Source organism: Cheilinus undulatus, linkage group 13, assembly GCF_018320785.1.
Source record: "Cheilinus undulatus linkage group 13, ASM1832078v1, whole genome shotgun sequence".
Lineage (NCBI taxonomy): Eukaryota > Metazoa > Chordata > Actinopteri > Labriformes > Labridae > Cheilinus > Cheilinus undulatus.
Genome location: NC_054877.1, coordinates 31,091,489 through 31,118,677, shown reverse-complemented (window position 1 = coordinate 31,118,677; position 27,189 = coordinate 31,091,489). Strand labels below are relative to the sequence as shown.

At 38.8% G+C, this 27,189-nt stretch overlaps 1 protein-coding gene and 1 long non-coding RNA gene across 2 annotated transcripts in view; both read right to left on the bottom strand.

Annotated features, from left to right (window-relative positions):
- Nucleotides 1–27,189, bottom strand: part of clstn2a (calsyntenin 2a) — a 261,648-nt gene that overhangs the window by 119,621 nt on the left and 114,838 nt on the right. The gene's annotated exons all lie outside the window — the stretch shown is intronic.
- On the bottom strand, nucleotides 21,114–24,470 carry LOC121520070. Its single transcript, XR_005992757.1, has 3 exons — nucleotides 24,381–24,470; nucleotides 22,406–22,609; nucleotides 21,114–22,251 (listed from the first exon to the last, which is right to left on the bottom strand). It is a non-coding gene; the product is annotated as an uncharacterized LOC121520070 (long non-coding RNA).

Genomic DNA, 27,189 nt, shown 5'->3' with positions numbered 1-27,189 from the left:
AATGCTGATCCAAAACACATGCACCGATATCATCAATAAATCACAACTGGAGAGGACCTATTCTCTGGGTTTTTTCAGGGGTCCAGCCTGGTTACAGTACTTGCCATAAAGTTGTAGTAATAACATATGGATGTACAAATTCCCAAGGCACACCAAGACTTGCCTCAAGGCACCCTAGTGCCACACTATTTGAGAACCATTAGCTTAGACCATAACCTTTTTCCAGGTAATAGACTAACTAGAAGCACTGTGAACATCAACTGTTATTTACAACATCGTGGGCCTTAATTTGCATCAGTTTTCTCCTTAACGGTTTATCAAGGTAAAGCACACTGATTAATTAAAAAAAATATATCCTAGATATGAAATGACTCACTGAGAAAAACTGGATCTGGTTGCACTTTCATGAATTTTATGTGTGATGTATGAAATTTGTTCAGCCCCACTGGCACCACACTCTCCTGGATTCATCCATATCTCACAGACAGACAACAATTCATTCACATCATTAACTGCTCCTATATTGCTCCCCTGACACAAGGTAACCCCCAGGGTTCAGTGCTTGGTCCTTTTCTGTTCATCATTTACTTACTGCCCCCCGTCACATCCGCACCATTGTCTTCATTTTCACTGTTAAGGACTTTGCACACTGAGTCTGTTTTTTTTTTTTGTCTGAATTTTTACACGTTAAAGAAGAAAATTAAGCTCATGTCTTTCTTATCATGTTTGAACACCGATGCCAAAATTTTTATCCATCATTATTTGTTTTGGAACAAGTTCGATTTTGTGTGAATTTACACATCAGTCCAAGTCATTTAGAAGGATGACTGATAACTCAGATAAGTGCCCACTGCTTCCTTCTCTTTCACTCTCACTCACCCTCGCCCAACCCCTCCACTCTCTCTCTCCCTCTCGCACCATAACCTCACTTCAAACACCGGGATTTGCTTGTGTTTTATGTGGATATCAATTATGGAAAATAACAGATAAAGGCAGAAGTTTATAGCCTGCTCACAGGTCATAACAGAGACTGAATTTAAAAAGTTGCTCTCCATCTCTCCAATTTGGCACAGCCCCATTACACACGAGAGGGTGATGTATGAAACTCTCTGTCAAGATGGATTGATCCAGAGTGATTTTAAAGGCGTGACAGACATTTGCAACATTCTACACATTTTTGCAGAGAATACAAATAGAACGCAACAGACTCAGTGTGCAAGGCCTGAGTGATGTTTTTTTTTTCAGATTATGGATCTGACAAAAAGGCATCAAAAAAACAACAGACTCAGTGTGCAGAGATCTTATGTGACTTTCAGTAAGCCCCATATTTATGTATTTTAATGAAGTGAAAATTCAAGCAGGAAAACTGTTTCTATCCTTTCATTAGTTACCACTCTGTCTTATCTCTCCATTGTTCCATTCTTTCTCCCTTCCTGTTCCGGTGATCAGCTGATCATGGGCGTTCACTCTCTTAAGTACTTTAGTAAATCAGATTCTACCACAAACTTGTTTTACCAATCATCATGCGCCTATTATACTTTAAATCTGCCATCCTTTCTTTCACAGTCAGCTTGTCGTTTGAAGTGCAGACACTGCAACCTTCCTCCACCCCATCATCATGCAAGAGTTAAAGAAATACTGTAATATGCAAGACACAACATAATATCTTTGAAGAGATGTTCTTCCATTACACCAGACTCTGTCACCCTCACCCATATGGACTGTGAGCTGACAAAATCCTCATCTCGTAGCGACATCCCCGTGTGTGATTGTGTTAAAGGACACAAAAAGGTCAACGAAAAGGTCTTAGAAGGGCAAGCGGGGTTTGGTATTAGACTGTCTTTATCTGTTTGTGTCATGAGAGCTGGTAGAGAATATAGGGGGGGAAATTCTCATGTTCCCCCGCCTGATTCTTTTCTCTCTGCCTTTATTGTCTGTTACTCTCTCATAATTAGCAGACATGGAAATGAGGGAGTCAGCGGTAAAACACAGCTCAGATTATGGATGAAATATTGAACTCTTTTTTTCCATTAAAGTTCCATCATCAGATTCTTACGTTACACTCCATTGTTCTTGTTTGCATAAACAGATTCAGTCTTCATTTAGTCACATTTCTGTTTAAATGGATGTGTACGTTGAAGACAGTGTTCTTCCAGAAACCCCTTCAGTGTCGCTCTGACACTGTAAAAGCCTTGTCAAAATACGTAACAGACATCTTCTTCAGACCATCTACGTGAATTGTGAACTTTTCAGAGTAATTTCCCGCTGCATTGTTCTGTCTGAAGGAAGAAAGTGAGTCATTTGAAGTCAGAGCAGTGGCAGCAGGAGAGTGGCTGTAAGTACATGTTAGCTGGAACTCTGACTTAGCTCTGTTCAGCACTTGACTGATGGCCCTCGCTGCCCTCATCTATTACTCTGTCAACTCGTTTGAAATTACCTTTCACACATTCTGGCGCTTTTTGGGAAAGTGAGCACTCCTCCTTTTCTGTTCAGATTGGTGAGAGAAGGCATAGTGGCAGGTAAAAAGCACAAAATCTTATTTCACTTGCAAGGCTGTCAGATACTGTGGGAGCACTTCTGAGCTGATCTCTTGGCGCTGCACTTTGATTGGTCGACAGATATGTGAGCATGGGGCAAAGAAATTAGGACGTACATTAGAGAAAAGTCTAGGTAAGTGCTGCAGGGCTAAGGGGCATTTAAGCTACTCTATCAGGAAGAAACATTGGAATAATACTTACTCATAAGTCTTTAAATATATGTTGATGACATTCAGGAGTTTTGAATCCATCCACGTCAGCATGTAGGTCAAAAAACAATAAATATCTTGCATCAAGGGCAGCCTTGTCCTCCTCTGTCCCTCTGTGTGGGCCTGCAGACATGACAGCTCATTCCTCGCCACTATTAATGACCGAGCTCCACTTTTCTAACGCCGACTATCATCTATCACCCGGAGCCAGACCGGCCATCACTCCTTCTCTAAATTACAACCTGCTGCATGAGACATAAAATAGGGTAATGGGCTGAAAATTAGCCAATTACAATCGTTACACTGCCATAAGTGACCCTGGAGACCCAAGTCCAGAAGTACACATACACCCGCAAATACAGCATTAAAGTTATGTGTGTGTTTGTGTGTTTGAGGCACTTAATTAGGAGGAGATTGGACTATGAGGATGAAATCTAATTTATTGAACAGCAGTAATCTAACAGCTGACTGGCAGTAAACAAGGGGAATTTTAGAGAGGTGAGAGGCTGAGGAGCTTTCATGAGAGGGCAGAAGGGAGACTAAACAAATGCTGAGTAAATAAAACATGTAAGGAAGATTATGATGATTTGGGGAAACAAATATTTATTCAAAAGGGGTAAGGGTGCTCTTGGGTGACAAATTTTATAGGCAATCAAATGCAACTATAAATTCAGTTGGCAATTATAAATTTAATAAAAGAGTCAAATTTAGTATGATTTTTGAAACATTGCTGAATTGAAGACATGTTGGATGACATCAAACAACAAACCATGGCTCATATTAAGGCAACCGGCCATTCTGGATATCATTATTGGATTTTGGATACATATGGACATAACAAACTATTTTTCCTCTGGGGAGCAGGTGGCCTAGGGGTTAAAAGCGCTCCCCATGTATGCGGGCGGCCCGGGTTCGAATCTGGCCTGAGGCCCTCCACCGCATGTCTCTCCCTCACTCTTGACCCTGTTTCCGACTCTGTCCACTGTCCTCTATCTAATAAAGGCAAAAAAATGCCCCCCCCCCCAAAAAAAAAAAACAAACTAGTTTTACTCTTTTAAGTGAGACATGTGTGTGATGGGGATTTGCAGGAGCAGTTCTCTGCACAAGAGATCTCCCTACTACTACCTCTGCAGAGGACATTTTCAGTGTCATGGACTTGTATTTAAGTTTGGTGCCCTAGGCTAGGACATGTGTCTCTATATCACAATTGATGGCACTGCCCCCATGACAGGAATAAACTCAGGGGTCATGAAAAGAATACTTGAGAAGGCACCAAATGCAACTTAGAATGTGCGTTTTATAATCCGGATGCCCTGGCAGCAAAGGATACGGTACCAGTGCTACAACTTAAACATTAAAAGATGTCCTACAGGTAAATTACATTAGACAGAGCTCAAAGAACACCTGGCGTTTTCAAAAACTGCGCCACGATCTTTATGGTGAGCTCTAAGACATATTTACTAAACTGACACTGCTGTCATTCCACTTATCAGTTTCACACAGTGAGGGACAAAAGCTGCTTCAAAGTGTTGTCTTTAATAATTGTGCGACAATCAAGTCAAAGCCTCCCTGATCTGGAATTCTAAATTTCAAACATGTTTGATGTATATAATTTCAGCTTAGGCTGCCTCCAACAAAAAACCCACAATCCAAAGAGAGTAAACAGACTTAGGAGCATCATTAACCAGATGTGATATACTTTTCCAGCCCACAACCATAAACAAAACATAACAATCTTATCTGCCAGGATTTTATTCATATACTTCTCTTCATTTTGTGATTTTGTATTGTTTTGTGTGTAGGCAGCCTTAGGAGTCATAATGGAAAAGAAAGAAAATACCTGAGACAACTAATGTTCACAAAGTGACCGCTTCATTATTCCTCCTCTTCTTTTCAGTCCTCATTTGACCCCCTTCTTTCTCTTTCTCTCTCACTCTCTGCTAACGCAGATGTTAATCTCAAGGTCTCTTATACTGAAGCATCACTGAATAAAAAGGCAGCTTGTCTCTATAACCTTGACAAAAATCTCAGAGCCATCCATCAGACTGAAACAGCCTGTTTTAAATCTGTTCTGTGACCCACTGTTAAAACCAAAGGTCAACTTGTCAAGATGTAAGATACACCATGGAAAAAATTAACAACCACATTTTGAAATAAAGTGTTTTGAATGTTTTTTAAGTGATTAAATTGGGATTCTAACAAAGGTTCCACCATATACAGTATCAATGAAGAAATGTATAGAAACGCTTACCACTATTTATAAATACCCCTGGATGAAGTATTACAGTATTACTGCCAACTTTAGCCTGCCTGAAAGTCTCTATGTATGCCAGAAAACCCTAAAACTAAAGGTGGAGCTGAATCCTACATCAGGAGTTTGTCAGTGGCCCCTGAGTATTTGGTGCTTGAATGTTTTGTCAAAAGTAGTTTTGTATCTTTGTAACTTATGTTCAATTTTAAAATTGAAAATGAAGATTCTGTTTGGTAGCTCTGTTGGTAAAGAAGGTGCCCATGTATAGAGGCTGCAGTCCTTGGCACATTGCTTTGAGTCCTGATCCTGGCACATGTTTGATGCATGTCTTCTATTCTCTCTCTCTCCAGGTTTCCAACTGTCTTATCCAAAAAAATATTTTTAACAAAAAAATATATAGATAAAAAGGATCTGCTGTAATGCAAGAAAAATGGAAGTCTATGTCTAACAACAAAGTCCAGTCAGTCAATCAGTACTATAATGCACACATCGCCTGTTTTTAACTTGAAAAACTGATCAAATCAAGGTGTTTTTGCTTCTTATTTCACTTGAATTGTAATGCATCTCGTCTATGAGTTACCTTGTGTTTTGTAAAGGCAGTTTGGAACCATCTCAGACATGAGAATGTCAGTAGGAACAAGGACAAGAAGGATGTCTGTTTATTTTAAGTTACGCTTGGTGTGACAACTAAGTGTACATGTACAGCACTGAACTGTGCATATTTAAGAGTTAATGAAGAGCTAGACAGAGAATACAAATTACATGAATCAGTCATCTTTAAACTTAGTAAAGACAAGCTAATAGTTTCTGCATTGCCATGAAATGACAGATAACACAGAATACACTGTCTGTGACAAGGAATTAATTTCGTTGCTATAAAAGCATTAGCATAAGCCATATCAGTTTGACTTCAATTACAGAGCATTACTCATGAGCAATTACTGTTGCTGTTACCAAAGTTGGCTCATGGCATCTTCACTTTCCTTGGTATAGGTTGTTTGCCATCATGTAGTCCTGAATGCCCGTTGAGAGTGAGGAAATAGGGGACAGCCATGAGAAATGAATGAGAACAGAGGAAGGTTAGTACTTAACAGCTCTAAACAGACCTCTACAGCGCAATTATCCTCAGAGAGTTTCTATATATATTGAAAACGATCCCTATAGATTTAACAGATTTACCTGGTGTGGAGGCGATCAATATCACAAACTACTAAGCTCTGCAGACTGCTAGTGTTTAGTATCATCTAGCCAGATAAAGTGAGACAAGAGTCTTGTACGAGGCTAACTGAGCCCCTTTAACATATTAAAAAAATACTCATTTTGTCACAAATATGCTATTACTTCAAACAGTATTGTCAACCAAATAGACCTTACTGGGTAGGAGACTGAGTGACGATTAGCCATTCATTCACAGATCTTTTATGTTAGCTGTGGTAGCTAGCTCCCGTTTGAGAACCAGTTTCCTTTCCTCCGTCCTTTGCTGTTATTTAATCCACAGCCCAACTGTAACCAAATGAAGAGGAGCCATACAATTAGTGCTACTGAGCTGGGCCAAATCATCTGGATCCCTTAAAAAAGACAACTTTTCAGCCACAACAAGCAAGGCTGGGCAAACATAAACTGAGGAAACATGGGTAAGATCAGTGTTTAATGAGCTAATCCATTGCATCCATTGTTTGTTTTTTTTTAATCCTGCCTGCTGCCATTTCTCTGAGTAGAAAAAAATGAAAACAAAGAGATGAAACAAAAGAAGCTTAAGAATGTTTCTTTCCAACACTGAATGCTTGACATAGTCATAAACAGCTCAAAACATGCATTTCTCTATGCAGAAATCACTACCTGCCCCAGTAGAAGTTCTCCACTGCTGCGTGATGTCATCTGCAAAGAAGCTATTGGCTGTTACATCTTCATAAAAAACACCTAACCATAACTGGACAATTACCTGAGATTGTTTGAAGACAATCTTTGAAAATCTGTCATGTGTCATACCATGGACAGAAAATGTAATTGTTGTTAATTAATACTGAAAGGTAACCGGGGGGAAAAGGACATCTACAATTAATGAGTCAAAGAGCACTGCTGTCTTGTTTACTTTTGTAATTAGAATAATGAAAAAGATGTGAGAGGAGATTAAGTTGGAAGGTTAGTATTAAGGCTGAGATGAAGTGAAATATTTGAGTCAAAGGTGACGCTGCAGCGAAGCTCAGAGTCAGTAACAATGAAGGAGAGGAGAGGTGGGGAGGTGGATGGGTCACGGATGATGAAGGATAAAGTTAGTCTGTGAGACTCTGATGTCAAACACAGGTTCAAAAGCCAGATTATCCTATTTTATGCTCACATGAACAGGGCAAATGGAGTGAGGAGGATATGCAAATTGCTGTCTAATTGGCCTGTCAGGATGCTGAAGCCCTGTCAAACCACTGTCAGAGAGGGAGCGAGCGGGAGCGAGAGAACACAGAGAATTACTGGATTCGTTTTCAGCTGCCATTCACTGCACATTTCATTAAGTCATTCCAGCTCACATCCCCGCCATGGGTCAGTGCACTTTTCTTCAAGAGCAGATTCTTTCAACTGTCATTTTCAGAAAAGAGAGAATGCTCTTTATTCACCGCTCTACCTAAAACCTCCTGTGTCTGACACAGGTAAAGACTGACAACGTTCAGGTACACATAAACTCACTGACGACCTCACTGTACTATTAACCCAATAAAACAGAATACAGTAGCGGTGACAAGATAATAAAACATACTGAAAGAAGGACAAAATAAAGTTTTAAATAAAAGTTCACCTCTACGTCTCCTTTTTTTGGGAGTTATATAAACAAAGTCAGTAAATTATCTATTAATATGACACTTGTGGTCACAGATAGAGAAAGATGAGATAGCTTCACTTTTTGATATTTTTATCAGACTGACACATTGATTGAAAACCCAAAAGGCAGAGTCAAAGTTAATAAAATCAGAAAAAAAGGTTTGGTACACTGGAGTCAAAACACACACTCAAAGGAAGCCAAAAACAGAAGGCTAAAGGCCCTAGGCGAAGTCCAAAAACACAAAATAAAGGTCAAATCAGAGATCTCCAAGGAAATATTTAGGGAAAAGATGCGCTGACATGAAGTTACAAAATGAACTGTCGAAAAGACTAAAATATGAAACATGAGTATAAAAAAGGGTATCAAACTATCCTTGTGGTGTGACAAATCTGGGGAAATAACATATTATGTCACAACAGTTCACTGAGCACTCTTCTATCTGGCTCACTACAGTGCTGTAAAAAAGTATTTGCTGCCTCCCTGATTTCTTATTTTTTGGCATATTTGTCATATCATCAAATAAATTTTAATATTTGGCAACGCTGTTCAGAGGTGGACTTGCTGGTGAGGCAAGCCTTTGTGGGGTTTTATTTTTGGTCAGCAGTGATTTTTGCCTTTGAGCTCTACCACGGATGCCATTTTAGTCTAGTATGTTTCTCTTGTTGCATCATGATCTTACCTTACCTGAGTTAAGTGAGGTCTGTAGGTCTTTATATGTTTTTCTGATTTCTTCCTGGATGTAGTATAAAGGCACCTGTGTCTGGAAGGTCCAGTCACTGGTTCATCAGTATTCCTTGCTACCATTACATCATGAGGACTAAAGAACACTCCAAATACTCAGAAAATAAAGGTTACTGGAAAGTATAAGTCAGGAGAGGCATACAAAAATAAATTTTAAAGGCACTGAGTATGCCCCAGGGTTCAGATAAATCCATTATCAAGAAATGGAAGGGATATGATAAAGGCCATCCTCATAAACTGAGTGACCGTGCAAGAGGAAGACTGGTGACAGAGGCCCCCAAGACACCTATGACTATTCTGAAGGAGTTATAAGCTTCAGCAGCTGAGATGGGAGAGACTCTGCATACAATAACTGTGACCAGGTTCTTCACCAGTAATGCTTTATGGCAGAGTGGCAAAGAGAAAGCCACTGTTGATAAATCTTGACTAGAGTTCACCCAAGGTCATGTGGGAGCCTCCATGAGTCAAGTGGAAGAGAATTCTTTGGTCTGATGAGACCAAAAATACCTACTTAAAGGGGGTGAATATTTATGCAGAAACTTATTTGACATTCCATATTTTTATTAAACTGGCATTAACTTAGTAGAAATCTGTTTTAACTTCGAAATTTAAGTGTATTTTGTGTAATTTTTTGTCAAAAGCATCCAAGGGAGCGAAGACTTCTTAAAGGGACTGTAGCTGCATGCAGACAATAGACAACCCGCTAAGCATGGCACATAAAGCTGACAGAGAAAACCACTTTTCTTCTAAAGATGTCCTCATATTTAGTCTCAGCCTTCAATTGTTAGTTTGAGACTACCACCTGCTGTAAACAGATTTTGATCAATGTAGCCAGCTAGCTAAAGGTCAGTTGAGTTTTTTGAGTTGTCTGTAAATGCTGATACAGCTGATTTGGGGTTTCCACTTGAGACGTTAAAAAGGGGTATTTTATACGATGGTCTTCATCATGCATGATTTCAAGCTAAAGTGCTACAATTTCACATAAATTACTCAGGCAGAAGTCGGCATCCTGCCCCAGTGACAACAGAAAAAAAAAAACTTGCTGAAAACAATGATTTAGTCCTAGTATTTTAAATGCAGATGTTTAAGAAAAATGTATGTGATACCCTTGTTGGGATGCTCATCTTTCTTGTTCACATGTGCACTACCCTCCTTAATATGTCTGCCCTGAAACAGTTCTTCAAAGCATTAAACAACATTGACATCAGCTCAAGGTTAGTACAATGTGTGAATAAGCTGATCTGAAAACAAAGCAGGTAAAGTCTGGAGCACAAAAGAGAATGAGTTGACATTTAAAGAAGCCATTGATGTTAGAGTTGTGATATCAAAGCAAAGACAGATTAGCCAAACCGAGTATTTCCAGTTGTTCAGACTCCATATTACATTAGTAAGAGACCCTTGAAAAACACTGTATTTGCTGATATCTTTTGGGTAGTACACAAGCCGTACTACACTCAATGACCTGTAATGACCAGATAAAATCAGCTGCATTCCTTAGCGTTCATTTATATTATGAGTCATTAACAACTCAACAATTAAAGCAAACGTATCTATCCAAGCAGCGTTGCACACAGGCACCTCCTACACACTCACCAACACTCAACTTGACAGCTTTCTTGCTAGACTTATTTCTGGCAACACAATTAGCAGGTATTGTAATACAGTCTCTCAGGAGGTAAGCAAGACTTAGGGATAAATCTCTTTTACTGTAACTAATACATATGCATGCTGCTCTCAGTGACCACAGTAAACAGCACTGCTGGCATTAGCCTGAATATTCAAGCCCATCAGAAAGATTTTTTTATGTAGAGGGCTACGTTCATTATAAAAACGAAAACAGGGTAGTCACATTGAACAGTTACAACAGTGTTATCCTTGGTTGCTCAGAGATAAAGGTCAATAGATGCTCAAAAAATGACAAAGCTTTTTATCACAAGTGCTGTTTCAGTGATGAGACACTGAAACCCAAACAGACACAAAAAGCCCTGGGTCATTAGGAGCAAAATGGAAAAAAGGATGGTATAGGGCATCTGTGTAATTGAAAATCATCACATGGTGTCAAAAATGAGACAGAGGGCGGTGCAGAACAGATCAAATGTGTAGCAGGGTAATAGGGAAAAGGACTGGGTCCTGGACTAAATCAATCAGAGGCTAAAAGCTTGTTGGAAGCTGTGAGCAGCTTGACAATGCATGGATGACAGCTCTAGTGGAGCATTACTGGACATGTAATTACTCTGAAAATCTCACTGTATTTGGATCTAATTAGCTCGGCTCAACAGAGCAGAGGAATGATGATTCCCATCGCATCAATGGATTTCAACATTTATCAGTGTTCTAGGAAATACCAGAATGATACCAGAGTGTTTGCTTTTTTAGAAACTGGAAATTGTTTCTTTTACTGTGTGAGAATTCAGTTGGTTAAGGTTAAATCAGAGCAAAACATCAATAAATGCCAGTTTCTAAAACATTTTAAATGTTTTGGTGTCTTGGAGATGCTGGAAAAAATTCCTTCTCATGGTCATAGCAACTATTTTTCACTGTTGTTTCAGTCGGCGTATTCATCCACCAGTTTTTCCTTCACATATTCAGTTTGCACATAAAGAACCTTGACATTACATAATTTGAGAAAACTTGATAAATCATAAAAATATGTGTACTCCTGGTGAGGGTAGAAAAGATGGTTAATTAAAATAGAGAAATTCAACCTTTTGCAGTGGAAATGTTTTTGGAATAGATAATAACATAATAGAGTAAGTACTATTGCTAGTTCTTTTACAAGAGCAATTAGGTTTAGAAATGGTTTTTCAAAGCTCTCAGTTGAGCATCCTCCTTTGATTTGTTTATCATTTTATTTGCTTCCAAAATAATGGGCGGTAAACCATATTGCAACATGGTGTTAAGTCTTCCTACACAATGTTTTCATGAGTAGAACCACCTACTGCTGGACCTATTTGACTTGTAATACTTGCACAACAGCAGCAGATAGCATGAGTTAGTAACTAATTTAATTAATTTGCAGAATTTCTAAATATTTCCTTACATTTTGTAACAGATTTGGATAGAAATTCCACTTAAATGCAGAACTCAAAATGATGGGATATGGTTACATATTCAAGGCCACAAATACATAAGCTATGTTTGTGATCAAAAGGAAAAAAAAACCTCTTAAAATGAAGATTGGTTTTGAAGGGAATTGAGTGAGATTAATCCACTACTTCCTGTTGACTATAAAAGCTCCAAAAAAAGTTTTTCAGTCATGTACAAAAAACGTGCATACTCAGGATAAACAAAGTCATACTAACACATACATGACATAAGTGTCATGCCAATTGTGGTGAATAGACTGCAAAACCACACATTTCTGAGAAAGCAACAGAAGAAAAGGAAATAGATATCTCTATTTCTTCTGTTTTTGAATTGAAATGGCTGTGTTATTACATTTCCAAAAATCTTGTAACCATATACATCATATTCATGATTAATAATAATAATAATAATATCTTGAATGTATATAGCGCCTTTTAAGAAACCCAAGGACGCTTTACAGGAACACATAGACAAAGACAAACTATGTGAGGGGTAGGATGAGTGTAAGGGGTGGTTTAGTGAAGACTGTAGGCTGTGGTGAACAATAACAATTAAAACCATAAAAACAACAAAATGATATACAAAGATTAAGTACACTTCTACACATGAGTTATCTAGTATGATCCAGTTTAATCTTGGGTTTTATATTATGTTGATCAAGCTCAGCAGGATGGGATGCTTTGCTTGTTTTATGATATAAAAGACAGGAGATTTCATTATGATTTCTAAGCTCAAAAGAACAGACTGTGCATGGACATAAGCTGAAAATTAACTAAATGTTCTCAACCAAACTAAATCTTAGATTCTGCAATTACTTCAACTGCAAAGAGAAATGAACAGAAGATGCAGATGACAAGTAAAAGACAGGCTCTTATACACTATTTGGACATAAGTGTTTGGTTGCCTGACCATTCTACTATTCAGACTATAATGACTCTGTATGCAAACACATGGAGTTGTTCCCCCTATTGCACCTATAACAGCTTCCCCTCTTCTTAGAAGGCTTTCCACAAGATTTGGGGATGTTGCTGTAGGAATATGTGCCCTGTAGAGCATTTATGACGACAGGCAGTGATGTCTGACAAGAAGGCCTGGGGTACAATCTCATCACAAAGGTGTAGGGCTCTGTGCAGGCTCATCAAACATGTCTTTATAGTCCTTGCTTTGTGCACTGGGGCACAGACATGTTGGAATACAAAAGGGCTTTCCTCAAACTGTTGCCACAAAGTTGGAAGCTTAGCATTGTCCAAAATGTCTTGGTATGCTGAAGTGTTAAGATTGCCCTTCACTGGAGATAAGGGGCCTAGCCCAAACCCTCATGAAAAAGCCCCATACCATTATCCCTCCTCCACCAAACTTCACAGCTGCATTCAGGCAGGTAACATTCTCCTGGCATTCGACTGCCAATCGGCCCAGTGTCAGTGTGCTTTACACCACTCAATCTGGCGTTGGTATTGTACTAGGTGATGTGAGGCTTGCATGCAGCTGCCCAGCCATGGAAACCCATGCCATGAGGCTCTGACTGTACAGTTTTTGGGCTAATCCTCACATCAAGAAGACGCCTGATCGTACACAGTCTTTCTATGTTGAGTTAACATGTTCTCTCCACATGCCTCCTTCAAAAGCCTGCTTGTTAGGTTAACTAATGACTAAAGATTGCCATAGGCTTGTATGTGATTGTGCCTGGTTATGTGTCTATATATGACACACCTGTATTAGGCTGCAGACTGGTCCAGGTTCTACCCCACCTCTGATCCATGACAGCTAGGTTTGGCTCCTGCTTCCCCCATGACCCCAAACAGGGTGCAAATTACAGCTAATGGAAAGGCGAGTATGTCCCTGTGCTTCTGCGCTTTGCTGTGCTGTACACCCTTATGCCTTCTCTGATGAATCTCTCTTTTTGGTGAAATACCTGGCAGAAGCCAATACAAATCTTCAGAAGAAACTAATGGAAAAATTAATTTTGGGAGACAGCCTCGACTTGAATTATACAGTACTCAATTTTGGAATAAAACTACTGTGCTCTGACATTTAGATTTCTTTTATTCAAAATGATTAACATTTTGAAAATATTATGCAAGCATCTCCCCTTCTGTACAGTGATGAAAAGGGGCCAGACAAAAGGTCAAGTCAGAGCAAAATTAATAAAATGTGACAAACTTAATTCCTCCTGTCGTCTCAAGCAAGAAAACATATTCCAGCGAGGTTCAAGTGAGGATCTGCTGAGATGACGGAGGAGTTAGAAAAAGAGCAGGAGAGGCAGAGTCTGCGAGGGTGAGGGAGAACCAGAAAAAAGGATTGAGGGGACTGAGAAGGAAAAAGCGGGGTTATATCCATCCTGCTGGGAGCAAACACTGAGAGATGACTGTGGAGGCATAGGACTGAACCTCATGTCCTCAGGCAAAGAGGAGATATCAATACACACACACTGTCAGCAACAGAAGAAGAATGGAAGGATCTGTAGTTTAAGGAGCAGAGCTTGCACAGACAAACCTACAACTCCAAAACACAGTGGACCTGTAAGTGGGTGGGCTTGGCATACATTTTAAAAGTATTGCAACTTTTTCTAGACATCATTTCTTGTTTCCACTGAGTAAAAGAAGGCATAAAACTCAGAAATGTGTCTAAAACAAAGGAGAAATGTATAAGACCATCTCAGTTACAAATGCTGATTGTTAAGGTTCTAGAAGTAAGTTTCAACATGTGAACCCTCCACTGACATTTCACAAAATCCTCCCAGTGTGATTATAAAATACTGGTTGAGCAAATCTATTATACTATATACTGGCCATATACATCAAATGTAAGTATTGTGCATTAAAACTAGTTTAAATTAAATCACTTACATGAAAAATTACTGAAACTGAGAGATGGGCCTGGATGAACAGTAGGATTGGTTAGCTTGATGTAAAGACATAATGGGATAATAGGCTAACAGATTTAGCATTGCTTGGTTTTACTTTCACATTCAATAAGTTTAATTGATTATTTAACTGATTATTTACAAAAAATGTTGTGAAAAATATAAGCTCTTTTAAGTTAAGAGAAGTGAAGTTACTTTCTAAACATGTAAGATGTGTAACCAACATTTTTCTTCTGTCATTTGATGGAAGTTAGCAAACAGCTGTCTGATGTGCTACAGCCACTATTGGGTGGTAGTACCACATTATAACCATGGGGATGGTAAAATAATTTTTGAAATGTAGTTGGGACGACAGCCACATGAAATCTTTGATTTTCTTTTTTTTTTTTTAAATGACAATATTCAAAAAACATTGATCCCTGATTCACCCTAGAGAAACACATAAGGTGTGTGGAGTTTTAGGTTAGAGGCAGGAGTTTGAGTTTGAGTTTGGAAGTATCAGCATGTCACATATTGACAAAAAATCCAAACCCTAGAATATATACATTATATGGACAAAAGTATTTGGCCATCAGACAATTACACCAACAAGGACTGTTATGACATTGTATTTAAACATATGTACTTTTGGCAGGCTTTCCACAAGATTTTGGAGGGTTTCTGTGGGAATTTGTGCCCATTCATTCTGTGGAGCATTTTTGAGGTCAGGCACTGATGTCAGACAAGAAGGCCTGGCTTGCAATCTCAGTTCCAGTTCATCCCAAAGGTGCTTGATGGGGTTAAGGCCAGGGCGCCTTGTGGAACAAGTTAGTCCACACCAAACTCATCAACCATGTCTTCATACCCCTTGCTTTTTCTACTGGAGCAAAGTCATGTTGGAACAGAAAAGTGCTTTCCCCAAACTGTTGCCACAAACTTGGAAGCAAAGCAATGCCAAAAATTTAAATTACCCCTCACTGGAGTTAAGGAGCCTAGCCCAAACCTTTAAAAACAGTCTCAGAACATTATCCCTTCTACACCAAACTTCATAGTCAGCACAATGCAGCCAAGCATGTAAGCTTCTCTTGGCATCTGCCATACCCAGACTGAGGACTCCTGGTAAAAAAATGAACAGGGACTTCAGGGAGCCTTAGAATCCAGCCGCAAATGGTATGACAGGTGAGAGATCCTTCTAACTACTGAAAAAGTCAGTGACAGCAGCAGTAGCTGCAGTTATTGTACATGGTCATTGCAGACACTAAGTCTTGAAGCCAAATGTTGATTGACGACTTGAGGGAGTCCCAGGACCCACCATGTCCTGAATTGTCCTTGGAGGACACCAGGAGAAGGACAGGAATAAGTGCAGGAGCAGGATCATGGAGCTACAGAGAGAATGTCCAAGGAAGTTAAGCAAGACACTCCCGGTTGACTACGTGAGTCAAACTGCCCTGTCTCACTTCCTGATGTTGGTGGACAAGCTCCAAGAGGAAAAAGAAGCCTTTGGGCCCTTCTCATTGTTTCTCCCTCTTATTAATTTTATTTATCACATCTCTTTATCTGTTGTTTGCTTTGAAGCACTTTCAAACACAACAGAATTTTTGACATCATAAAAACTGCAAAGATGATGGGCTGCCTGTTTTAGTTGATGCTGATGTGGTTTATGTTTTCATAATATTTATAATAATGACCTATACTTATTTGTATAACTTTACCTTCAAAAATCTTTGACAAAAAAGGGAAGGCAAAGCAATTTATCTTAAGCTCAACCTATAATACAGACAACATAGGGCTTTAAGATATTCATCCTGGTCTTCTGCAGCTGAGAGAAGACTCGGTGCAGGCAGGTGCCGGTCCTCTAAAGAGCATACTAAATGTTTGATGTTTGCATCTGTTTCATGTTTCAGACCTGCTCCACTGTTGCCTCAACACTGAGCAATCGCTGCAGATATTTAACAGCTCCACAAAGGCAACAAGGACAGAGCGTGGCAGGGAGAGAGAGAGGGATAAAAAGCGATATGTTCCTCTTTTCTCAGTGGGAGAGAGGGAGGACGGACACAAACTTGTGTGGTTTGATCAAACTGTCCCTTCAATGCCCTCGTTTATCCTTTGATGATCCATCACTTCATCTCTTTCTATTCTCCCTCCCTCCCTCACAATATTTCCCAGGTCTACCTTTGTTTCCCTCTTTCATCTCCTCCTCACTCCCCTCCTTCACTCCCGTTTTTGTCTCTTTTGCTTCGCAGCGTTTGAAGCATGTCATAGCTGCTGCTTTGTTGGCTCCCACATTTTAATTAGCATCTCTACTTTTGTCACTGTGGTGCGTTTTCATTCTCAGATAGGTTGATATTTGGCAAAGAGAGTCTGTAATTTTATTTTATTTTATCTTTTTAATGAAAATCTCTGTGGAAGAACTGTACTTTAACACAATCACATTAAAGTCTCTCCTGTTTATTTACTGCTTTTTCATCTTCTCTTCATTATATCCTTTCTTTAAATACTTTATACATTAATAATTTTCTATCCTGTGGTGTCTGTGTCGATGTAAACATTCTGTGCAATACACATGTATCACATATGAAAAACCACTACAGCCATGGCATCATTAGTACGGTTTCCTTCCACAGTTTTCAATTTGAATCTATACCCTAAAATTAAAAGACTGTAGACGCTGCATATTAGAAATAACCCTTGATATATTGCAAGAAACCTTTGGAGTAGGTGGTAAAGCTTGCAAACCATTAAAAGCATAATGTTACTTTTAGGTGGAAACTGATTTAGCAACAAACAGTTATGTCTCTGAATTAACAAGCTTTGTAAGTTCCAAGGGCTGTTTCTAGAACTCTGACTGGAGCCCACAGATTTACAGAAAGATGTTCAAGCCAGGCATGGTGCCAGGATTACTACAAGGCTCGCCTACTTTTGGCTGGTACTTCTAATATCAAAGTTTAAACTGTTTACTTTTTTATAGACAAATACAAATGAGTCATACATGAATCTATTAATTGACACTGGTAGCCTCAAGCATGCAGTTCTTATTACCCAATGCAAACATATTAATCTGTTTATTTTCTGCCATGCTAAAGACCTATAAATCAATCCTCAGAGCACTGATATTTAACTTCTATGTAATAAATTCCTCTTATCTTGATGATTAAGATGATTTTTTATTTGTTTATTGATCATGGAAAGAGACAGAGCCAGAAGGGGGGAGAGAGAGAGAAACTGATTGCTTTTTACTTTTAAGAGAATTTAAAACATTTAGATCAGGCAAGAGCATTCAGCACTAAGTTGTGCCATTCTTTTCTTCTTTAGTTGCTTTTTTTCTGTCATAAAGAAACAATAATTTAGTTATGAAATTGCTTGTGACTCTTCATAGTCACAATGGATGAGATTGATGAGGGGAAGTTGATGATAAAACCTTAAGAGGATTTCTGACTTTTACGTTGTGAGTGTTGAGTCTCTCTTCTTCACATGTAGCTCTCTCTCTCTGGATCATTTGTTGCTCAGCTCAGAAAGGTGTGTGCACACAAGTGCACCTGCACTACTTTTACAATTCTCTGCAGCATAACATGGCCTGATATGATTGGTTTTGACTTTACACCTGAGTTGCATAGCTATGAGTTTGCATGTGTTAAAGGGAAAAATGTATTTTAGGTTCTAAGTAGCAGTCAGATAGATATGTGACACGATAGTATTAGCAAGGAAAGTATTATCTCCCAAACTTTTAGGGAGGGCCACATGGAGTAGTAGGTGGGCTGAGGCCTGATCAAAACTCTCTCTTGTTTACCTCCATTTTCAAAGACTGGTAGCAAGCTAAGCCAGGCTGAGCAAACTGGAAAATAACAACTGACTGGCACCCATACCACTTACTGCACTGAGGAAAATCCAACTTGATTAATGTTAACTGAACAAATGTGTGCACTTTTGATAACTTAACAAGCTCACACAACACATTGTTGATTTTTTTAAAACGTTAGCTATATCCCAAGTGAACATAAAGATTTAAGTTGAGCCAACTGATGTATATGCTTTTATTCGAAAATTAAAATAATTTGGACCCTTTAATTAAAAAAAAAAAAGAAACTCGTAACTTAAGAATCTTATGTTGGTATCCTGTATTTGTTTTTATTGTGTATTAGAGACATAATGGTATTGCAATTTGGTGGCAGAAGTGTCTCAATACCGTTGTAGATATGTTGTGGACAGTTCCAAATGATAGGTCTTCAGGGGAATAAGTGTTTTTTTAAGTGGATCAGAGTGAGGGGAAGTGGGAACTACAGTACCATCATCCTTTGCGCTCCACTCACTGAATGACGAAGTTTATGAGATTGTGGAGGCTCAAGCGACTTTTAATTTGACATGTGGAAGGATTTTGGTTTCCCTGTCTCAAGAAACAAGAAAGGAGAAAAGGTGGCAGACAAACAAAAACAATATGCAGACACTTCCAGACAGTGGTAACACACTTGATGGGGAATATGAGTAACACGAGGAGCCACCTGACAAATCATCACCCTGAAAAGATTCATGAGGAGCAGAATTCAGCCAGGCCAAAAGACTTTGGAGGAAGGAAATAGACAGCTTTAAATATTCACTATAACTTCCAAGATCTAGCTTACTGCACATATTGCTATGCAGTGTTGATCCCTCTTCTTCTGCAGCTTCCTTGTTAAGTTTCTTTTATGACAAGCACCACCTACTGCTCAGCCTGTTGCCTCTTTATACTCACATAATACTAGTGGAAGGAAACATACACTGATTAATTTTTAAATTATTTTTTAGAATTTGTTTAAAATTTTGCAGTACATTTATATAAATAGAAATCCTGCTATTGTTCTGTGCAAAACAAAACAGAACAACTATAATCAAAAGAGCAATATGCACCCTCGTGTGTAATTATGACCAAACAAGGTATCAAACAATTGATGTTTTTGATTTGACATGCAAAAATACAGACACATATTACATTTACATGATAATAATTTGCTCTGGTTGTCTGAGTTAGTGGCATCATGTCACAAGACTTCACTCAGAAAATCAGAAAAAAAAAAACCCAAGAAAAATGGTGGAAAAGTTTCTATCTTGTGATTACAACAACTCCCTCACAAAAAGTGATGTTTGTTCCTGACAGAACTGCAGGAGTTTTAAAATGTCTCACTCTTCTATCAGCCATAATTAACCAGTTAGGTGTTGAAAATAATTCAGACTCACAAAATTCAAAACTGGCTTTTCACCATGAAAACTCTGCTCACTGAAGGCTTTGAAGAATAAGACTGATGTTTTCACCAAAACCCTACATGCAAAACATGGATTTTGACTATGGGCTTGGTATAATTCAGATGACTGGCACTGTCAAAATCTCTCATCTACTTTATTCTATCCCAATCTTACAAGGAAAATTCTGTCTAAGAGACAAAATCTGTTTCATGGGAGTCGTGACTGAGGCAACAGCATAAAAAGATTTGCAAAAGAAATCAGCAACAGACTAACATTCAGAAAAAATAAATCAGTCAAAAATTAGCAGCACTGGGCGACGAAATATGTGCAAGACACAGAAAGAGTCCCATAAACTGTGTGATTTTCCCCTTAAAGTTAGTGAAATACATATGTGAATCATCTTAGCTGCATCTGAATACATCATTGCATGACAAGAGAAATGGAGTAGGAAAAAATCTCCTGAACAGGCATAGCAAAGGCATCTGAAACATGCATCCTACACATCAGAGCTTTCTCTAACCCTGGCAGCCGTTGTTTTACATGTGTGAAACAAACTGTCACAGCCGCAACCATTTAAATCATTTATTGTGAAATCAGCAGAGGAAACAAACAGCAGACAAACACCTCTACTTTATGGTATGAAATCCAACGCAGTGTTTGCTTACATTTATGTTTTAGCTGCGTCTTGTTGTATGAAACTGCATGAGACAAAACTGAGCCAGATTCAACCTCATCTGGACAGATCACCATTCCAAAAACCTCATCAAACCTTGATAAATGCTCACAACATGACCAACATGCGCGTTCACGCCCACAATTACAGACAATTAAGAATCAGCAACTGAACTAATGAGCATGTCTTTGGTCTATGAGAAGATGCCACAGATAATCCATAAGAATATGCAAACTCCACACAGGAAGGCCCTGTGTAGCCTGGAATTGGCACCTGAAACCCTCTTGCTGTGAAGTGGCAGGAGGTGACCACGTTAACCACTGCACCACTGTGCAGCCAATATAAAAGTAGTCAAATTTATAAAATGATAATCAATAGAAATAACAGAAAAATGAACTGTTTTATATCAATTGTTTTATCTGTATTTACTTTGATTTTGCAACTTTCCTCCACCCCAGCTCCTCCTTTATTCTACTTCTGACTTAATCAGTGTCATTCTGTTGTCATTTACATCTACTCTGATCAGGTTTTTTTTTTTTTCTTTGCTGCTTCTCTCCCTGCCTCAGGCTTTCCTTGTAGGCACAGGAAAGTCAGGATTGTGCTATTCCTGCATAATGCTTTCCACCTAGCTCGTTGAAGGTCGGGGGGGGGGGGGGGTCCCAGATCAACCACTGGACATGCACACGTTCGCAGTGACCAGCGGTGGGTTGTTTCAGTTTCCTTTGTTCTTATGGCTTTGGAATAACAACCTCCTGTCTGTGCAACAAACTAATACAAGATGATGCATTTTGACTCTATTGGACTATGTTTTCATTTAGAGAATCTTCAAAAGCACTTCAGCGCTTTTTCAAGTGTTATTTTAGAATGGATGTCTTCAAAAGCACTTTATCATTACTTGGTTGTAATCACACTGTTGTTTGTAATATTTTAATGTTAGTTTTTCATGTACTTTGTCTGACTGTGTCCTGAATTGTGAATCAGTGTTGCCATTTGTTGTTTTTGGCTTTGGAACGCTGAAACTCCAGTCTGCACAATACATGTTCCTTTTGGGTACCAACACAGGACCTTGACCTTGAATTATAATTGTAAATGAAACTCAATCAGTCACCCAGCACTATAGGTGTGGTATTTGTCTTTATATCATCTGTTGTGTTTTATTTAGACTAAGAGTTATAACTTATGAGACACAATCGGGGCATGGCCAGTATTAGTAACAGGTGGGCTTGTTCTGTTTGCCAAGAGGCTAGGCTCAATTTGTTTTAGCTTATAGGTTTTGCTAGCCCCTAGTACTGCCTTTAAAATATTGTGTGATGATTTGGTGCATAATCTACTAGATAGATTATTAACTTGACAAGCTAGATGGGCAACCAATTCACCATTAAGTTAGCTTTAGTTAGCATTTTCAAAATTGCATGCACCCTTGTAAGGCTTCATGATGCCTTTGAGAAACAAGAGGGTAACATCACTGAGACTACGTCCATGTTTTATACAGTCTCTGGTGTCAGCTAGGTGTTACTTGACAGAAGATGGACTTTTTACACAATATAACTCCTGTAGAACAATTATTTCTGTTTGATAAAGATAGATGAATCATTATTAAGATGCAATGATCAAGGAAATGTTCCCAGTTACATACTAAATACAAGTCCAAGAGACCTGTTTTGTAGTTAAAAGCTAAGAATGATGGGGAATGTAATTCACAAAACAAAGACAACCGCTGCCTACAGGAGCAATATAACATGGTTTTTGTGAAAACTCCTCCTAATCACCTCGTCCCATCTTTATGTCCACCATTGTCCTTCATTTTTCTCTCAGCTATCCATTTTCTTCTTTCTTCCTCCACTTCTTGAACTAATTTTCTTCCTTCGGCCAGAGTGTGTGAGTTCTGCAGAGGAAACAATGTAGCACACAGCACATTATTCTGGTACCGTGATGAATGGGGAGAATCCGTGCCTGTTGACTGTGGCCTTGAGATAAAGAATAAGCAAATGAAACTGCCTTCCCACCTCGCAGCACCCAAGGGTCCACCGCCATCATACCTCATGCTAATTTGATTGAGAACGCTCGATCAGCACATACACTCCACGACCCACATACACCTTTGCATCGGGGGAGGTGTCGGAGGATAGAGGATGCCATCATGTCATGGAGCAATAACAATTTATCTCCAGGATGCCTGTCTCAGCATATAATGTTGAAGTTAGGCCCACTGTGGGTAGTTCACATCAGAGTGAAATGTGGAACTGCATGAGAGAAAGAAGAAAAATGATACTGAAATAAGAAGGTGAGGTTTGGCAAGGAATGAGGATGAGGGGGTGTATGAGGACATGTTACCTTTTAGGTATTATGTTTGATGGACTTCTATTTTCATAAACTTTTACTTTTGACTTTTCTTTACTGCTTTAACTACTTTTACCATAAAGCCCTATAAAAGTAAGCGGAACTTTTTGATGAGATTTTTTAAGGGGAATAACTTTCATCTCAATTCCATATTCTAGTAATTTCACCGCTGAACAATCATGTAAATTGCCTGTATCAACTCTGGTTTTTCTTTTTGATTCATCAAATCATGACAAAAACAGTCAGACCACCTTTTCATGACTTTTTTATCTATTCAAAGAAAACCACAGAGAATACTATGTAGGCCAATAAATGGTCATATGGTTGCACTTTATTAAATAATAGAAAATAGTTTAAATTAAAAAGACAGAATTTATTGTTATAAACAACTATTTACCTCTGATTACCCTGTGATAAATATGGATAATTTTAAAACTGACAATTTGGTTTGTTTCTCTTTTTATCATAGTATTTAAAATGCAAGGAAAAATGAAGCTTTACATATCATCTTGTGTTTTTTTCAGCTTTAAATTTATTTATATAACCTCACAATTTTACCCCTAGAATTTCCTGAAAACCTACAGTAAGGTAACCTCCTGTTTAAAGGAGAAGAGATGCATGTAAACAACAGATCTGGAGTCATTTTAAGAGTGTTCTTCAAAATTACAGTTTTTGCCAAGAGAACAGCAGGTACTGCAAACCAAGGTCACTTTCATAAAGTTTACCAAGTGCAAGGTGAAGTTGCAACACTGCTACATTCTTAGTTGGGTTAAACTGGCATACTGACAGAAATAATGTGGAACCACATTCAGCACATTTGGATGTATAAAACACTATGAACCCTTGATTTCCCCTCAGAATTAATAAAGTATCTATCTATCTATCTATCTATCTATCTATCTATCTATCTATCTATCTATCTATCTATCTATCTATCTATCTATCTATCTAATTGTCTGACTGTCTATCACTGCTGCTACTACTGTTGCTGCTCACTTCTCCACATGAAGCAGTTGTCTTAACCATTTCTCTAAATCTTTTATCTCTTCTCCTATAAAGTTCCTTAACTGTGATGGCACTCATTTCAGCTACCTTTTTATTAACTTCTAGGAGTTATACCCGTCTTTTCAATGACAATGTTATTCATGTATTTATTGATGTAATTATCTGGAACCTTGTGGTACTTCAATGGCCTCTGCTTGTCGGTCTACCAGTGTTGACATGTCTCAATAGTGTTGTGAACATGGGTAGGCTGCAAATGAATGGGCTCAATACAGTTGTCTGAATCTGAACCTAAAATCATCCAGAATTTGTTTGAAATACTTTAATCCAATATAGAAAGCTGTGATAAAATCAGCGCTGAAACCAGCACATTAAAGCTTGTTCACTGGTGGCATGTTAGCTAGCACAATACAAAATATGATGCATGAAATGTCAGGTTAACAAACTGACTTTAAGGCAAAGCTAAAGTCTCTTAATGTGTTCAAATGTAACTTCAAAAAAGGAAATTGGGGTTTTTGGGAAAGGTTAAATAAATATAGTTCAGCCAGTCAACTCATGCTGTCATAGTTTCAGCAACATAGCATGTTTGGCATCAGGCTCCATCTTTATCACTCCACACTGATTTTTTTTTTTACAAGCAGATTTTCAGGAGTGGTGAGAAAACATCCTTACCCTCTCATCGGAGCCTGAAGGTGGATGCTAGAGTGAGGGTGGGCTGCAAGCAAGAGCACAGTGCTGATTCAGGGCAGAGCTGGCAAATGGAATAGAGTAGAAATCATGCTGCTTAATTAGGAGGGTGGGTGTCATGTGATTTGATGAAAATGCACATCAGGTGTGAATAATTAGCTCAAGTTGAAAGCCTGAACTCGTTTGCAGGCTGCAAGGTGAACTTCTTTTCCTCAGCAATCTAAACTAATTGCATCAGTTATAATGTAACTTTGTCAATATTGTGAGACCTTTCATGTTTTCAACTGTTAATAAGCTTATTATTTTTTGTCTATTAATAATTGTGTTAATTAATTCCCACAAATTAGCACATGAAATGAATGACTCATCAGATTGTTGGTTCAGGTTCCCTTGAACAAAGCTGAAGCGTGTTGTTGACTGAACAACGGTTGATTTTTGTGCTCCTTTAATCAGGAGTTTCCAGCACACAACAAAGGTAAAAGACCGATTGAGCTTAAATAAGCTGATATATCAATCACAAAACATGATCAGCTGATCTCACTCACACATGATCAGTGTTTAGCTGCAAGAAACCTGATCGGGGGATCCCAAGACACCAGAGTTAATTCTAAATGGACCAAAAAACCTCAGGTGTGAGACTTCATATTTTCACTTGGGTGTTGCTTGTGAATAGCCTCAGCTCCTGTAGTGAAGAAAACACAGAGGCATCCAGAGGAAAAGAACTAGTGATGGATGGCTGGATGGAAGAAGAGTAAGAAAAAAGAGGCAGGTACTTAACGATCCTGCTTTCTGTTCCCACACTGTAATTAATGTGGAGCCAGGAGGACGGCCTGCTCCTCTCTGCAGTAAAACAAAAGCAGGATTGATGAGAGCTTCTGTGGTGCATAACACAGACTGTCTGTACACGGGCTTGCTGGGAGCAAAGTGTCAAGATTGAGACGAAAAGACGGGATAGTTGGACTGAAAAAGTAGTGATGTGAAGCTCAAAGGAGAAACGTGGAGAAGAGAGTGAAATAAAGATTTGAAGGAATAGTTAGAAGAAGTGGAGAGAGGTGTGTGTGAGCTGTACCAGCAGACAGTTGTGCAGGGAGATAAACTGGGACTGCGCTGCTCTTTTGATGGCCATTTTTTTCAGTCTCCTTGGTAGCGATTGTGTGGGTTTCATTCATTAGGCTGCATGCAATGAAAAACAAGGAGAGAAATATCACCAGTCAACAGCCAGCACCATCCCATTCCTTTTTCTCCCAGGCAGTATTTCACCTAGCTTGACCTTCTCAAGTCAACAAACCAGCGTTAATCATGGAGAAAAACAATCAAATTAATTTCCTCTTTTGTCTGGTCTCTTCCAAGAAACCTTTACCTTGGAATGGATTTGGTTACTAGGAAAAGCTCTGTCATGGGAATTACAATGAATCCTGCTAAGCACTGCTCAGCAGGGGAGTAAAAATGTCAGAGAAATATCTCCAAGATCTACACTTTCTTTTAATTGGAAATACCATTGAAGTTTTTGATAACGTTCTGTCATGTTTCTCATGTATTTGCAATTTTAAATATTCCCCTACAGTCATCCAGACGATAATTCGTTCTTCCATACAGTAAATAAAGGGTGTATTGTAGAGTACAGTATACATTTCACAGCTGTGCCAGAAAAAAAACAAAAACAAAAGAGAACAGCTTTAACATTGATCCAAGCTGTTTCATGCCCTTTAAGGTCATCTCAGCATACTATATATATGCATTATTTACAGAACAGCTCGCACATTACAGGGAAAAACACGATTCTGAAGCTGTGCCATTACCACACAAACATACACACAGGAAAAGAGGGAAAGAGATGAAGAAAAATAGCTGAGTATCAGTTTTTCACGGTTGTCAGCGCTGGGATTAATAGGAGCCATTTCTCCATAATGAGCTGTTAAGCGTTAGCTGCCAAAAAGCTTCTTCGTTTGCCTTTGAGTCTCAGAATACTTTGTCCAATTAAAACAGCTCTCTGTCGCTCTGCTTCCCGCTGCTGTCAGCGCTGCAGCACCTGCGTGAGGACTGTCTGATTCCAGCTCATGTTAGACAACATAATCAGCAGCTCAAACAGTCACCTAGAGACAACGTTTATAAATGTATCCCACTTTGATTACTACATGTGTTCCTGTTATGTGACAACTTTCAGTCAAGGCTGGTTAGATGGGAAATTTTCAAATTCTGTGTGGCTAACAGTCCTTAAAAGTAAGAAAAGAAAGCACATGAGGAGCAAGTGCTGTTCTGGACTTATTATTGTACATAACTCAAAGACTCTTAAGGTTCATAGCTTGAGGAACCTTGTCTCAAAACACAACAGTGGACTCTTTAGACACAAATCACTAAGCAGAGCATCCTCAGATCTGGTACAGGGACTGGATTCTGCTTAAGGACACTGTAAAGACCCCTTGTTTAGCTGTTTAAAGTAGTTTACAATGTTTTCTCCATCATATTTAAAACTTTGTAAAGACCAAGAACATCAGTGAATATGAATCTTTGTGGCCTGGAAAATGAAGAACTCAGAGCTTCCATATCTTAACACTCTGATACACTTTGAAGATTTATAGCAGTGGTTCCCAACTTGGGGTCCAGGTACCCCTAATGGGGGCACTGAAGATCTTGGGGGGTGGGGGGGGCCTGTCCGCCCTGATGTTGTCAAACTTAAAAGTGCATATAAATGGCATCAGGCCAAAAACTTATATCTAAAAAAATCACCACTAGTCAGGAAATGAAAAAAAGCTGTATCATTCAAACCCACTGACATATGTAAAGGACGACTGAT